This window comes from Ctenopharyngodon idella, chromosome 15 (assembly GCF_019924925.1).
Source record: "Ctenopharyngodon idella isolate HZGC_01 chromosome 15, HZGC01, whole genome shotgun sequence".
Lineage (NCBI taxonomy): Eukaryota > Metazoa > Chordata > Actinopteri > Cypriniformes > Xenocyprididae > Ctenopharyngodon > Ctenopharyngodon idella.
This window is the reverse complement of record NC_067234.1, coordinates 36,023,508-36,037,123: the sequence shown is the minus strand read 5'-3', so window position 1 is coordinate 36,037,123 and position 13,616 is coordinate 36,023,508. Positions and strand designations below refer to the sequence as shown.

The window sequence follows — 13,616 nt, the reverse complement described above, 5'->3', positions numbered from 1 at the left end:
TATTGTCATTGTGTAACACAATGAAATTTATCTTGTGCCAACCCCAAAGTGCATTAAGAAGACAATACAAATGACTAACAACATCTAATTACAATAGTTAAAAACACGAAATAGTTACTAATAAATAATTAAATAATTGATATCATACAATAGATAATGCTATAAAAAATAAGCCATTAATTAAGACAGTAATTTAAAATATAGCAGCATAAATGTTCTTGTTGAACTTCTTGAGCAGTAACTTATTTTACTTGGTCTGGGAAAAAAATGTTTTTCAGTCTGTTCGTGCGTACACGGATTGATTAAAAGCGTCTTCTGTAACAAATTGTGACAGGGATGAGTGAAATCCTTATTGATATTATTGGCCCTTTTTAAACAGTGAGTTTTATAAAGATGTTCAAAAGATGGTAAATCAGTGCCAACAATATCCTGTGCCGTTTTCACAACTTGCTGCAGGGCTTTTTTGGCAGCTTTAGTACAGCTGCCATACCAGGCTGTCATACAGTTAGTCAAGATGCTCTCTGTGGTACATCTGTAGAAGTTGACTAACAGCTTCTGAGGAAGGTTAGCTCTCCTTAGCTTTCTCAAGAAGTAAAGGCGTTGTTGTGCTTTGCCTATCAAACATGCGGTATTGTCACCCCAGGAGAGATCCTCTGTAATGGTAACTCCCAGAAACATGTGGCTGGTGGTTCTCTCTACAAAGTTATCTTTAATATTCACAGGACTGTGGGTGATCTTTTTAGTGGCCCTAAAATCCACAATAATTTCTTTGGTCTTTTTGATGTTTAAGACCAGGTTGTTGATGTCACACCACGCTGTCAGGTTCTGAACCTCTTCCCTATATGCAACTTCATTATTGTTTGATATAAGCCCAATGACAGTCGTATCATCTGCAAATTTAACTAGAATGTTCGATTCGTGGATAGCTTGACAGTCATGGGTGAAAAGTGCATAAAGAAGGGGGCTCAGCACACATCCTTGTGGCACACCAGTGCTCAAAGTTAAGGAAGAGGATGTATGCTTGTCCAACCGCACTGACTGAGAGCGGTTGGTAAGAAAATCCAGTAACCAGCTACATATGGAAGGGGTTAGTCCTAATACATGGAGTTTGTTGATCAGTTGACTTGGTACGATGGTGTTAAATGCCGAACCGTAATCAACAAAGAGCATCCTGACATAAGTGTTGGACTTTTCCAGATGTGAAAGGGCAGCATGCATGGCTGTACAGATGGCATCCTCAGTCGATCTATTTGCCCGATAGGCAAACTGATGTTTATCTAGATCAACTGGTACAGAGTCTTTGATGTGAGTGATTACTAGCCTTTCAAAACATTTTGCAATAACAGGAGTGAGAGCAATCGGTCGATAATCGTTAAGGCATGTTACCATGATTTTTTTTTGGAACAGGCACAATGGTCGTGGTTTTTAGGCACGTAGGAACTTTACATAAGGAGAGGGAGAGGTTGAAAATGTTTGTAAACACCTCTGCCAGTTGATAGGCGCAGGCCTGTAACACACGTCCATGCACACCATCAGGACCAGCTGCTTTCCTTGTGTTGATGTTGTTAAGCGCTTGACGTACCTCCTGTGTATGGAGAACAAGGGGGTGTGAATTTCCTGTCAGTTTGAAGTGAACTGGAAATTGATTATTGTCCTTTTCAAACCGAGCAAAGAAGCTGTTAAGTTCCTCTGCAAGATAAGCATTATTATTTGATGATATATGTTGTATGTCATTCTTCTTATTATAATCAGTGATTACCCGAATGCCTTGCCACATTCGCCATGGATTAGAGTTATTACTGAAATCCTCTTCAATCCTTTGTTTATACTTTAATTTTGCAGACCTGATGCCACTCTTAAGGCTAGCTAGGGCAACTTTGTAAGCAGAGATATCTCCTGATTTAAAGGCTGTGTCCCTTGCCCTGATCAGCTGTTTGACTTCATTATCCATCCATGGTTTCTCATTTGGATACACTCTGATCTTTTTATTAACAGTGACATTATTCACACAGTAACCAATATATGACATCACAGATGAAGTAAATGTCTCTAGGTCTGACTGATGGGAGAATATGTTCCAATCTGTGTTTTCAAAACAGTCCTGGAGTTGGTTAATGACAACTTCAGGCCAAACTTTAACAATCCTATAAGTTGATTTAGCACTGTTAACCAAGGCTTTGTAAGCAGGAGCGAGAAACAAAGAAAGATGGTCTGACTGTCCAAGGTGGGGGCGTGCTATAGCTTTATAAGCATCTTTTATGTTTGTATAAACATGATCTAGGGTATTTTCCCCTCTAGTTTTACACTTTACGTGTTGGTAAAATCTGGGAAGTACAGTCTTAAGATGGGCTTGATTAAAATCCCCAGCAATAATAAAAATTCCATCAGGATGTATGTTCTGTTGTTTACTAATAACGTCATACAATTGCTCCAGTGCCACCTTAACATTGGCCTGAGGTGGTGTATATACGGCCATAACAATCACAACTGTATATTCCCTGGGCATATAAAAAGGCTGACATCTTAACATTAAATATACCAAGTCCAGAGAGCAAACCTTATCGATCATTGCAGAATTAGCACACCAGGAATCGTTAAGAAAAACACAGAGTCCTTCTCCTGTTTTCTTACTGGATTCGGTCGTTCTGTCGGCACAATGTAGCGTACGGCCAGCTAGCTCAACTACAGCATCCGGTATGCTAGAGTTCAGCCACGACTCGGAGAAAATCAGAAGGAAGCAGTCCTTTGTGGGGTTATGTGTGACAATGTCCAGTCGGAGCTCATCCATTTTGTTGGTAAGTGATCTAGTATTTGCAAGAAAGATGGAGCAGTTCTCCGTCTTCTCCCTCTGTGAATTGGAAACGATAGTCCCGGTGGTTGTAGAACCTCCTGTGGTATTGTTTCCACTTTAAAATGATCGCCTATGTAGTTCGAACCGATCTGTAGCAGCTTCTGGCGACTATAGTACACTTTCGCATTTATATGTGATACAATAATAGTCAGTATTAAAAACGTTAATAACATCGAACAGCACTTATGTGGGGAACACGAAGCCGCTGCGTCTGTGCGCGCCGCCATCTTGGATCAGATCAAATCTCTATTTAATATTTAATTCAAATGTTCACTTAATTTTTAATATTTGGCAACTTCTTTATGACAAATGCTACAGCCACTATAATTTCTTGAACAAGAAAATGTGGACATCATACATGCAAACTCAACTCAGAGATTAAACTACTGAAATTTGAGGAAGGCAAGTACTTTCGAAAACAGGGAAGTTTAATGGCAAAAGATAGATGTATACAGGAGACTATATTATTTCAAAATTAGTTGACCTCTCATCAAAATCATGTCCAAATGAAGAAGAACAAGCTGAGTTAGTCACTTTACAATTGGAATTGGACAAATTATATAAGAATAAGGCAGAAGGAGCCTTCATTAGGTCACGGAAGCAATGGTTGGAAAAAGGGGAACAAAACGCTGCATATTTTTTTGGTTTAGAGAAATTTCATTCTAGAAATAATACAATTGAACAACTTAAAATAGATGGGAATATCACAGATGACCAAGTTAAAATATAAAAATTTTGTACAGAATTTTATAGTAGATTATATTCATCTAAATTTTGTGAACATTCAGCTTCTCTGTTTCTGAACTCTATTTCTGGAATTAATTGTAAGACCATCGACCCTGTACAAAAAGAGCTCTGTGATAGTTTGATTACTGTTGAGGAAGTCTTAAATGCTGTCGCACATATTAAGGTTAATAAATCTCCTGGGGTCGATGGCCTCATGGCCGACTTTTATTAAACCTTTTCTGATCTTATTGCTCCCTTTCTTAAAGAGGTTTATATAGAGAGTACAGAAAATCAATGTCTTCCACCTACTTTAACTCAAGGATTTATAACTTTGATTCCAAAACCAAAAAAAGACCCATTGCTGTTAGATAACTGGAGACCAATTTCTCTATTAAACAATGATTATAAGATCTTTGTCATAGTCTTTGCCAATAGAATCAAGTCAGTCATGGATCCTCTTATAGATGAGGCAAATCTTATAGATTTCCTAAAGAAAAGACATATTTCAAATAATATAAGATTAGTCTTAGACTTGTTGGACTACTCACATTTAAGTACTGATGATGGATTTATTCTTTTCTTAGGCTTCTATAAAGCGTTCGATACGGTGGAGCATGCTTTTATTTTTGGGTCATTACAAAAATTTGTGTTTGGAGACTTTTTCTGTAAGGCAAACAATGTATAGTAATGCAAACTGTTCTGTTAAACTTAAAGGTGTTTCATCCTCCAGATTTGATTTAAAACGTCCCCTTACCTCTTTTTGTTCTGTACTCAACTTATGAATATCTATATTAAATCAAGCCACTTAAAAGGAATATCTATTGCTGGCAGGGATATTATCATATCCCAGTTAGCAGATGATACTCCACTCTTCCTAAAAGATCAACTTCAGGTCCCAGCTGCTCTTAAAGTAGTAGATACATTTTCTAAAGCCTCTGGCCTTAGTTTAAACATTAACAAATGTGAACTGTTATCTATTAAAGATTGTCAGTTACAACATATTGCTAATGTCCCAGTGAAGGAATCAGTGACATATTTGATTATCTCGAAAGATCAATAATCTAGATGTAAGATCAATTTTGATCCCATTATCCAGAAGACTGCTACTTCCCTTCATGTTTCTAAGGAGATGTGTAAAATTATCGATACTGCTTTATTTAATTTCCTTTGGAGAAACAAAACACATTATATTAGGAAATCTATAATATTGAATACTTATGAATCAGGTGGATTGAACTTCCTTGATTTCAGTACTCTAAATAATAATTTTAAAATTAAATGGATTAGACATTTTATTCTAAATCCAAATTCTCTTTGGAATTTTATACCCAGTTTTGTTTTCTCCAAAGTAGGTGGTCTTGAATTTCTCTTGATTTGCAACTACAAAATTGATAAAGTCCCTCTGATCTTATCTTGCTTTCACAAACAAATGTTACGCTTGGTCCCTGTTATACAAGCATAACTTTTCACCCCATAGATATTTAATTTGGAACAATTACAATATATTATTTAAAAATAAATCCTTATTTTTTGAAAGATGGTTCTTAGCAGGCATAATACGAGTGGATCAATTATTGAATCAAGAAGGCTTATTATTCACTTACTCTGAATTTCTAGATTTTCATAGAATTCCAGTGACTCCAAGGGAATTCTCTATTGTCATGGATGCAATTCCCACAGGGGTCCTGGCATTATTCAGAGCTAATACCCAAACAGTGTTGCTCCCTCTTCTTCATTTAATTTATTTGATACTGCAATTGGGAAACTTTGTTTTGCCCCTGGAGTCTTAAATGTTAATAAAACTATTCGTTCTCTTCTTCAAAAAGATATTGTCACTAGGCCCATCTGTATTGTTTATTGGAATAGACTGGTGGGAGGTTTGTTATGGAAAGCCATCTGGACTTTACCAAACAAATACTTATTGGTAAATAAAATTAAGGAAATAACTTTTAAGATACTACCCAGTAAATAACTTTCTTGTGAAATTTAAAAAGGATATTGATTTAAACTTCTTTTTGCAATACACTGGCTGAAACTTTGTTTCATTTGTTTTGGCATTGCGCTCATGTAAGAAAATTTTGGAAAGATTTGTTTAGATTTATTATTGACAACATTGACTCCACCTTTTCGTTGTGTTTAGAAAATGTTATATTTGGTTTTACTAATATCCCCCCAAATAAAAGAAAAGAATACTCTATTATAAATCTAATTTTAATTTTTGTTAAATTTCACATACATAAATGTAAGTACAGTAAAACTCATCCTTTGTTTTTGGTTCTTGAAAAAGAAATGCAAATAATATCAAGACTATTCTTCATTCACATAATAAGAAAGCAATTAAAACTGTTTCTATCTGTGAATCCTTTAATATATTTATATAATTTTACAGCCTCCCCCCCGGCTGTCTGTTTTCTCTATGTGTATATGTATTGTAGTTTTACTGTACATTGACTTTTTGTTTGAAGTTCTATTAAAAAAAAAAAAGTGATGAGAGAGTTTTCAAAGAAAATGGCGGCAAGTAGTAATTCGTTGTCTAGTTTGCTACGGGATGTGGCAGATCAGCTGGAGAGTTGTAAGTTATTTTCACCTAATGTTATTCACATTATGCCGAAATATTGAAAGTATTTTTCAGAAATAAAAACACGAAGCTGAAGCTACTTATGTGATCTCCACAGCATCATCGTCAAAGAGTCTGGAACCGTCGACGTCAGATGCCTAGAGTCAGACACCCAGTGGATGGTTGGTTAGAAGATTGTTGATAGCTTGCTATAACTTTAGCAAAATGACAAATAACGTTAATGCCGTAAATGTTTTAAATTGGGAGCACAGAGAAAACTTTATACGACGATCAGATGGTCTCATATTGTCCCATCCATCGTCATTGTTGACGTGGGTAGATGAAATGAAGTGGCCAACCTATGGGAAACCTATGGGGACTGTCAGGAGTTGATGGAGCAGCATGTAGAGGGTGTAGATGAAGAAGACTGGAGTTATTTTAAATCAGTTTTGTTAAACGAGAGATAACTTTGTGATTTGTTTTAGAAAATGTTTAATTTAATACAAGTTTTATAAAATCAGTTTTAAGAGTGTTTGTTGTCATCAGGAAGCTAGAGAAACCTTTTACTGACCTTCATGTAGAGGTAATATTTCACTATTTCATTTTCATATGTAATAAACCAAGATGGAATTCATTTGCAAACTTGATATGACGTATTCCATTTAAATCAGAAGACTTAATTCCTTTGAGTTTTAAGGGGAATCTACAGTGCTCACAATATATGGTTTTATAAAAAAATTTGAGATGCACCGATATGATTTTTTGGGGCCGATACCGATATTAACAAACAATTATTGGCCGATACCGATACCAATATTTGTCACTTCCTCTCTTATTTGAAATTTTGTCATCAAAATAGATATTTTGATCATGTTTTAAATAAGCAAAGTTCAAAAACACCTGCATTAAAATATACTAGCAGGTTTATCGCTGCATCATCAAATAATTTCTAATGAACATCGATTGGATCCATTTAACATTCAGCAGGCCTACATAAAAACAACAGAACAAAGATACATATGAAATAAACAGTGCTTTTAGGTAGGTTTAAGGTTTTAGGTTTTCAGGTACAGAAATAAAGTAAACAAATGTAAAACAGCACTGCATATTCTTCACTGTATAAATTATATACATATTAATCCTTCTTTATTGTAACAGGCTTTATTGTGATTAATCTTCTAATTTATTTTTGTATATATTTTAATATTTTTTGTAAATTTAAATATGTATTAGATCTGAAATATCTCCTTTACTAAGGCGGGACTTTCTTATTTTGACGGGTTTTCTCGTCAACGGTCTGAGGAGAGCGCGCAGTTCTTCAGTTATTTTGCAGATTTAAAGTTTGTCCGTTTATTAAGCATCCCCCGAAAAGGCATAAAATCTGTATGTATTTGTTAACTGTTAGTTGTAATAAGTGTTTTGAGTAATTCGCTGTATGTTGATAATGCAACGGAGAGAGAGAGTTTAATGCGCACTTCTTGTGCTCTAATGTTTAGCTTTTGTGGTGATTTGTTTGGAGTGAAAACGGACGCAATAAACTTAATGAGTAAAGGTTTGGTCATCATTCGGATGAGGTCAGCTACACTTATAAAAGTTACATAAGTTATTTAGTCAAGAATAGTGTGTAATTTTTTTTTGTTATTTGATTAATATTAAAGCGCAGACAGCAGCGCTAGGATTACGCAACAGTCATTATACAGCTCAGCGCCTTCACGCAGTTAATTAATAAACCATCGGTTTGTTATATCGGCCTTTTTCCTGCTACAGCCGATATGCCGATGGTTGTAAATTAAGCAAAAATCGGCCGATAAATATCGGCGGCCGATACATCGGTGCATCCCTAAAAAAATACTGACAGCTAACATCTGGCCACATTGTAAAGATTTATAAAAATAACTACATACACTATTTACACTGATTAGTTAAAGCAAAACCACAGCACAGACAGATGTGGAACGCACCTCCACATCAACACTTATTCATCCTCTACATCAGAAATTATGTTGCTTAGAAGGTTACACAGGGCAAATTCTCCACATTTGATCAATTTTAGGGGTGAGGTTAATTGGAACTGTTGTAAGAAAGATTGTTGAAGTTTTTAGTCATATGACCGCTTGGCGATGCTCCTGGAGTTGGTGGTGTCTTCTTCGGAGAGTTGCATGTCTCTCTTGGTGAATGCTGGAATGACAAGTTCCACCTTCCTTTCATAGAGGAGATCGGTTATGGTGAAGCCTCTGTCTGCAATTACTTCATCACCTGGACGAAGATATTCCAGAAATCCTGAATTTGCAGTTATGAATTTATCACAACACCAGGTTTTGAAACACCAAACCTTTCAGCAAGATCACCCTGCAATAAATGAAGACGCAGCTTCATCAGAGTCATCAGGAGCTGATCCCAAGTGTACATCCAATGTCAACCCTGTGAGCTGACAGAGGTGGTTGTTTCTCAGCAGAGTTGTGTATAACGGCGCCGGCTCGACGCATTGTGTTCTCATATCAGATGTAGGCGGCTTCAGGTTGAGTTGTGATTTTGAAGTGTAGTTGTGGTCAGAGACAGATGGATCCTCCCATTGTGTTTCTGCATCACAGTTCAGGACATGTGGATGTGATCATCCTCACAGTTGTCCACTGCATCACTGACACTCATCGATGCATCTGTGGAAATAATAGAACCATAAACATATTTTTACATCAGTACTATAAATACATCATGAATTAATGTATGATGGCACCCATACTTGAACAGAACAGTGTGTGAGAGAGATGCATTAATAACGAGACAGTAAACACACAATCTCTAACTCTAGTGTTAATACGTAGGTCAATATCAATATCTGAATGAGAGATGTAGCTGGCCTGCTATCATCTGCAATCTCTGTAACAGGAATAATGTAAGCTACTGTAAGACTGTAATGTACTATAATATGTACCATTGTACTATCGTAAATATTAAATATATAGGTGGCAATGGTAATAATGCAAGATTCGCTGTATTTTGTTAACTGCTCGTTACTGATCTCACATTCATAGAACGGACTTCACAAATCTAACGTTAGGCTAACAAGCACATGGCTAGCTAAGTTAGCTTACCTGAATCTGACAACCTGTTCAGCACCCGGCGTGACTTCTTTACCGCAACATCGTAGCCAAGACATTTCTCGGGGTAAGGGTGTTCGTCAGTCGGCCTCCCGTCCATGAAATGGTACGAACACACATAAGGGCACTTCAAGTTTAGCGCCTTCAGCCATTGCCTCAGGTGCTCCTCGTCTTAAGGTGGTGGGTGTGAATTGTAAAGTGCACCGCAACACTCCGACCGCTTAATCTAATCTACCGTTACAGCTATAGGATTACAGCTAGCGACTAGTTTAGGTCCCTCTCAGCAGGAAGTAAGATGACAAAACCAACACAATGGAGTCACCCTTGTTGTCGCGAAAATAAGGTGAATAACACGCGAGAGCTACAACCTGTCACTACAAAGCCAGAGTAATCGAGCACGCGCTTCAATCAATGATGAACCAATGGTAAGCAAGACCAACCCACCTAATTATCATACATGACAAAGAAATGTAAGAATAAATATGAAAAAAAAAAAAAAAAAAAAAGTTGAAATAAATAAATGTTAAAATAAATAAATTTGGAAATACATATTGGAATAAATAAATATAAAAAATGAATGCATAAATAATTAAAACAAAAGCAGAAAATAATAAATTAAGGAGGAAAAAATGAATTTTATTAAAAATGAATCATATTTATTTTATCAAGTCGTTTATTCATTTATTTATTTTCCTATTATCACATTTATTTATCTATTCATTCATTCATTCATTCATTCATTTATTAATTTGATCCCAAGTGTACATCCAATGTCAACCCTGTGAGCTGACAGAGGTGGTTGTTTCTCAGCAGAGTTGTGTATAATGGCGCCGGCTCGACGCATTGTGTTCTCATATCAGATGTAGGCGGCTTCAGGTTGAGTTGTGATTCCCTTTCGTGGGAACTGTCGACGCTGCGTATAACGCATTGGGAACCTTCTGCGTGTTTGCGTCATTGAAGCACTCATGTATCTAACCAATCGCGTAGCGAGACGTCAGAGGCGGGTGACGTCACGGACCAGGAAACTATAAAGCATACCCGGATGCAGAGATCGCTAGCTTCTGTTGTCTTCAGCAAGCACTCTATGTTATCTTGTGTGTCTTATTTGGTGTTGTTTGTCTACCATCGAAAGTAGCCTGTTTAAGATCTCTTTGTCTGAGGACAAGAGTTTTCACAAGCACCATATATATATATATATAAAAAAGACACAGGAAAAAATGGCGGAAAAACAGCAGCATTTTGTCAAGTGTGTACTTATCCCAGCCTTATCCCTGCGATAGATACCTGACACCGGGGGATACACATGAAATGTGTGTTGTTTGCCTGGGGGTTGAGCACGCACAGGCAGCTCTCGAGGGGGCTGTCTGTGTGCATTGCGATAAGCTCACCCTCAGAGTATTAAGATCACGCCGGGCACTCTTTGATAAGGAGGGTGCCTTGGCTGGTGTTCCCCGCGGATCGGGTCCCGCTGCTGCTGAGGCACAGCGCAGACTCCATTCGTGGGGTTCACAAATGGAGCTGGCAGAGGGGATGGAGACGGGCCCAGCCTTATCTCGTCCCTCACCTGCCAGGTCCAGTGTCTCTCCTCTGGTGGTGGAAGCACGCGCTGCGGTTTCTTCCCCCCGGAGAGAGACACCGGCGCTTCACCTCTCTTCCTCCGAGGAGGTTGATGCGGCGAGCGCCAAGGCTGGGGAGGAGGAACCGCCATCCTCTTCCCCAGCGTATGAGGAGCTCTTGGAGGTAGTGACTAGGGCTGTCGATAAGTTAAAAATCGACTGGCCAGCAGAGAGAGCTGAGACGAAACCGAAAAGCAAGCTCGATGAACGGTTTCTCCCTGCCCGGTCACTACCCCAGCGTCGGGGTTTGCCTTTCTTCCCCGATCTCCACACCGAGGTGTCGAGATCGTGGAGAAGGCCAGTTCAATACAGAGTGTTCAGCCCCCAAACATCGATCTATAGCAATATAGTGGGGCTGAAACAGCATGGCTATGGGGCGATGCCTCGGGTTGAAGAGACGCTCGCGGGCTATCTCTCGCCCGAATCTGCATCGTCCCTAAAAACCCAGACGCTGCCCACTAAGCCCCTAAAGACAACATCAGGCTTGGTGGGCAAGGCTTATGCGGCAGCAGGCCAGGCAGCAGCGTGCTTACATACGATGTCGCTGCTGCAAGCATATCAAGCTGACCTGCTGGGGGAAATCGATGAGAGCGGGGAGGCCACGTTTTAGTGCATCCAGGAGCTCAGGAAAGCAACAGACCTGGCTCTCCGTGCCACCAAAGAGACGGCCAAGTCAGTGGGTCGCTCTATGGCAGCCTTGGTGGCCACGGAGAGGCACTTGTGGCTGAACCTCTCGGACATAAGGGACAGAGACAAAACTGCCCTTATGGACGCGCCGCTGTCTCCTGCGGGCCTGTTTGGCGACGCTGTAACGTCAGTCGTCGACAGATTCCAGGAGACTAAAAAACAATCTGCGGCGTTCCAGAGGTTCCTCCCCCGCCGCTCAAAAATTTCCCCCGGGGCTGCTGAGCGGGAGCAGCCTCGGCCGTCTACGAGCTCCTCTGCGCACCACAGAGCGCAACAGAAGTTTAGTGTGGCCACTCGTACCCCTCCGCAGAAAACCTGGGGGTCGGGGCAGTCCACACAGCAGAAGCCTTCTGGGGGTAAAGCGGACCTGCGGGCCGTTATTATCGCCAAGAAGGCTTCGAAGCGGTCCTGACATCTGTGGGTCAGGACCCAGTGAGGGCGGTCCCCTCCGGAGGGAGCCCGGTGTTAAAATATCTGGCACCCGCTTCCCTTCGGCGCCCTCAGGGGACCGTTATGCTAACCCTGCCATCCAGTGTGCGTCAGGGCGCAGCGGTCCCCGCCGACCCTCCGAGGAGGGCCGGCCGTCACTTGATTCGGCTGTCTGTTGCCGGTGCGCCGCTTCAGAGAGCTGAGCCAAGTGCTCAAAAAACACCAGAGGCCAGTCTCGAGAGACTGGTTCCCTTAGTAGATTTTATGGCAGAATGGAAACTTCTACCGAATATATCGAAATGGGTGCTGCTCATTATAGAGAAGGGTTACAGAATTCAGTTCGGGTCTCGCCCGCCCAGGTTCAATGGGGTCCTTCCCACAGTGGTGACCCCCGAGCAGTCTCTGGTGATGGAACAAGAGGTTGTGACACTTTTGCAAAAAGGAGCTATAGAAAGGGTTCCTCCTCCCAGCAAGCTGTCAGGTTTTTACAGCCGCTACTTCATCGTTCCAAAGAAGGATGGGGGACTACGTCCTATCATAGATTTACGTGTGCTAAATCGCTCTATACAAAAGCTAAAATTCAAGATGCTTACACTCAAACAGATTATCCCACAAATCAGGTCAGAGGACTGGTTTGTGGCGATAGACCTGAAAGATGCGTACTTTCATGTGTCCATCCATCCTTTTCACAGGAAGTTCCTCAGGTTTGCTTTCGGGGGCGAAGCCTACCAGTACAGGGTTCTTCCGTTCGGCCTGTCATTATCACCCCGCACATTCACGAAGTGCGTGGATGCAGCTCTGGCTCCATTGAGACTCCAGGGCATCCGTGTACTAAACTATATCGACGATTGGTTGATTCTAGCTCAATCAGAGCAACTGGCAGCTCAGCATCGAGATGCTGTCCTGTCCCACATGAAAAGGCTTGGGCTGAGGCTCAATGCCAAAAAGAGTGTGCTAGTTCCGGCTCAGACTGCCAATTATCTGGGTGTAGTCTGGGACTCCACCACGATGTGGGCGCATCTGTCCCCCGCTCGTGTGAGTTCCATTCTCGCAGCCGTGAAAGGGGTGAAATTAGGCCAGTCACTCACTGTAAAACAGTTTCAGAAATTGTTGGGTCTGATGGCAGCTGCGTCCAACGTGATACCTTTTGGCCTTCTGCACATGAGACCCTTACAGTGGTGGCTCAAGACCAGGGGGTTTTCTCCGAGGGGAAATCCTTTTCGCATGATCAAAGTCACGTGGCGATGCCTTCGTGCTCTGGCCATATGGAAAAATCCCTGGTTCCTGTCCCAGGGACCTGTGCTGGGGACTTCTGGTCGTCGTGTAATGCTTACGACAGATGCTTCCCTCACTGGCTGGGGGGCGATCATGAGTGGTCGCTCAGCTCAGGGTCTATGGGAGGACCATCAGCTCTCCTGGCACATAAATCGGCTGGAGATGATGGCGGTATTTCTAGCACTGAAACACTTCCTCCCAGACCTGAGAGACCACCATGTGTTGGTCCGCACGGACAACATGTCGGTGGTCTCATACATAAACCATCAGGGGGGTCTGCGGTCTCGCCAACTATATTACTTGGCCCGTCGGATCCTCCTGTGGTCCCTAGGGAAGCTGCTCTCGCTAAAGGCAGCTTACATCCCGGGGTATCAAAA

The 13,616-nt window shown here is 40.9% G+C and overlaps 3 protein-coding genes across 8 annotated transcripts in view; 2 read left to right on the top strand and 1 right to left on the bottom strand.

Annotated features, from left to right (window-relative positions):
- The window catches only part of LOC127495149 (NACHT, LRR and PYD domains-containing protein 12-like), a 400,157-nt gene that overhangs the window by 124,475 nt on the left and 262,066 nt on the right, over positions 1-13,616 (top strand). The window lies entirely within an intron of this gene.
- The window catches only part of LOC127495187 (uncharacterized), a 287,303-nt gene that overhangs the window by 204,152 nt on the left and 69,535 nt on the right, over positions 1-13,616 (bottom strand). The gene's annotated exons all lie outside the window — the stretch shown is intronic.
- Positions 1-13,616, top strand: part of LOC127495147 (NACHT, LRR and PYD domains-containing protein 12-like) — a 267,772-nt gene that overhangs the window by 230,710 nt on the left and 23,446 nt on the right. The window lies entirely within an intron of this gene.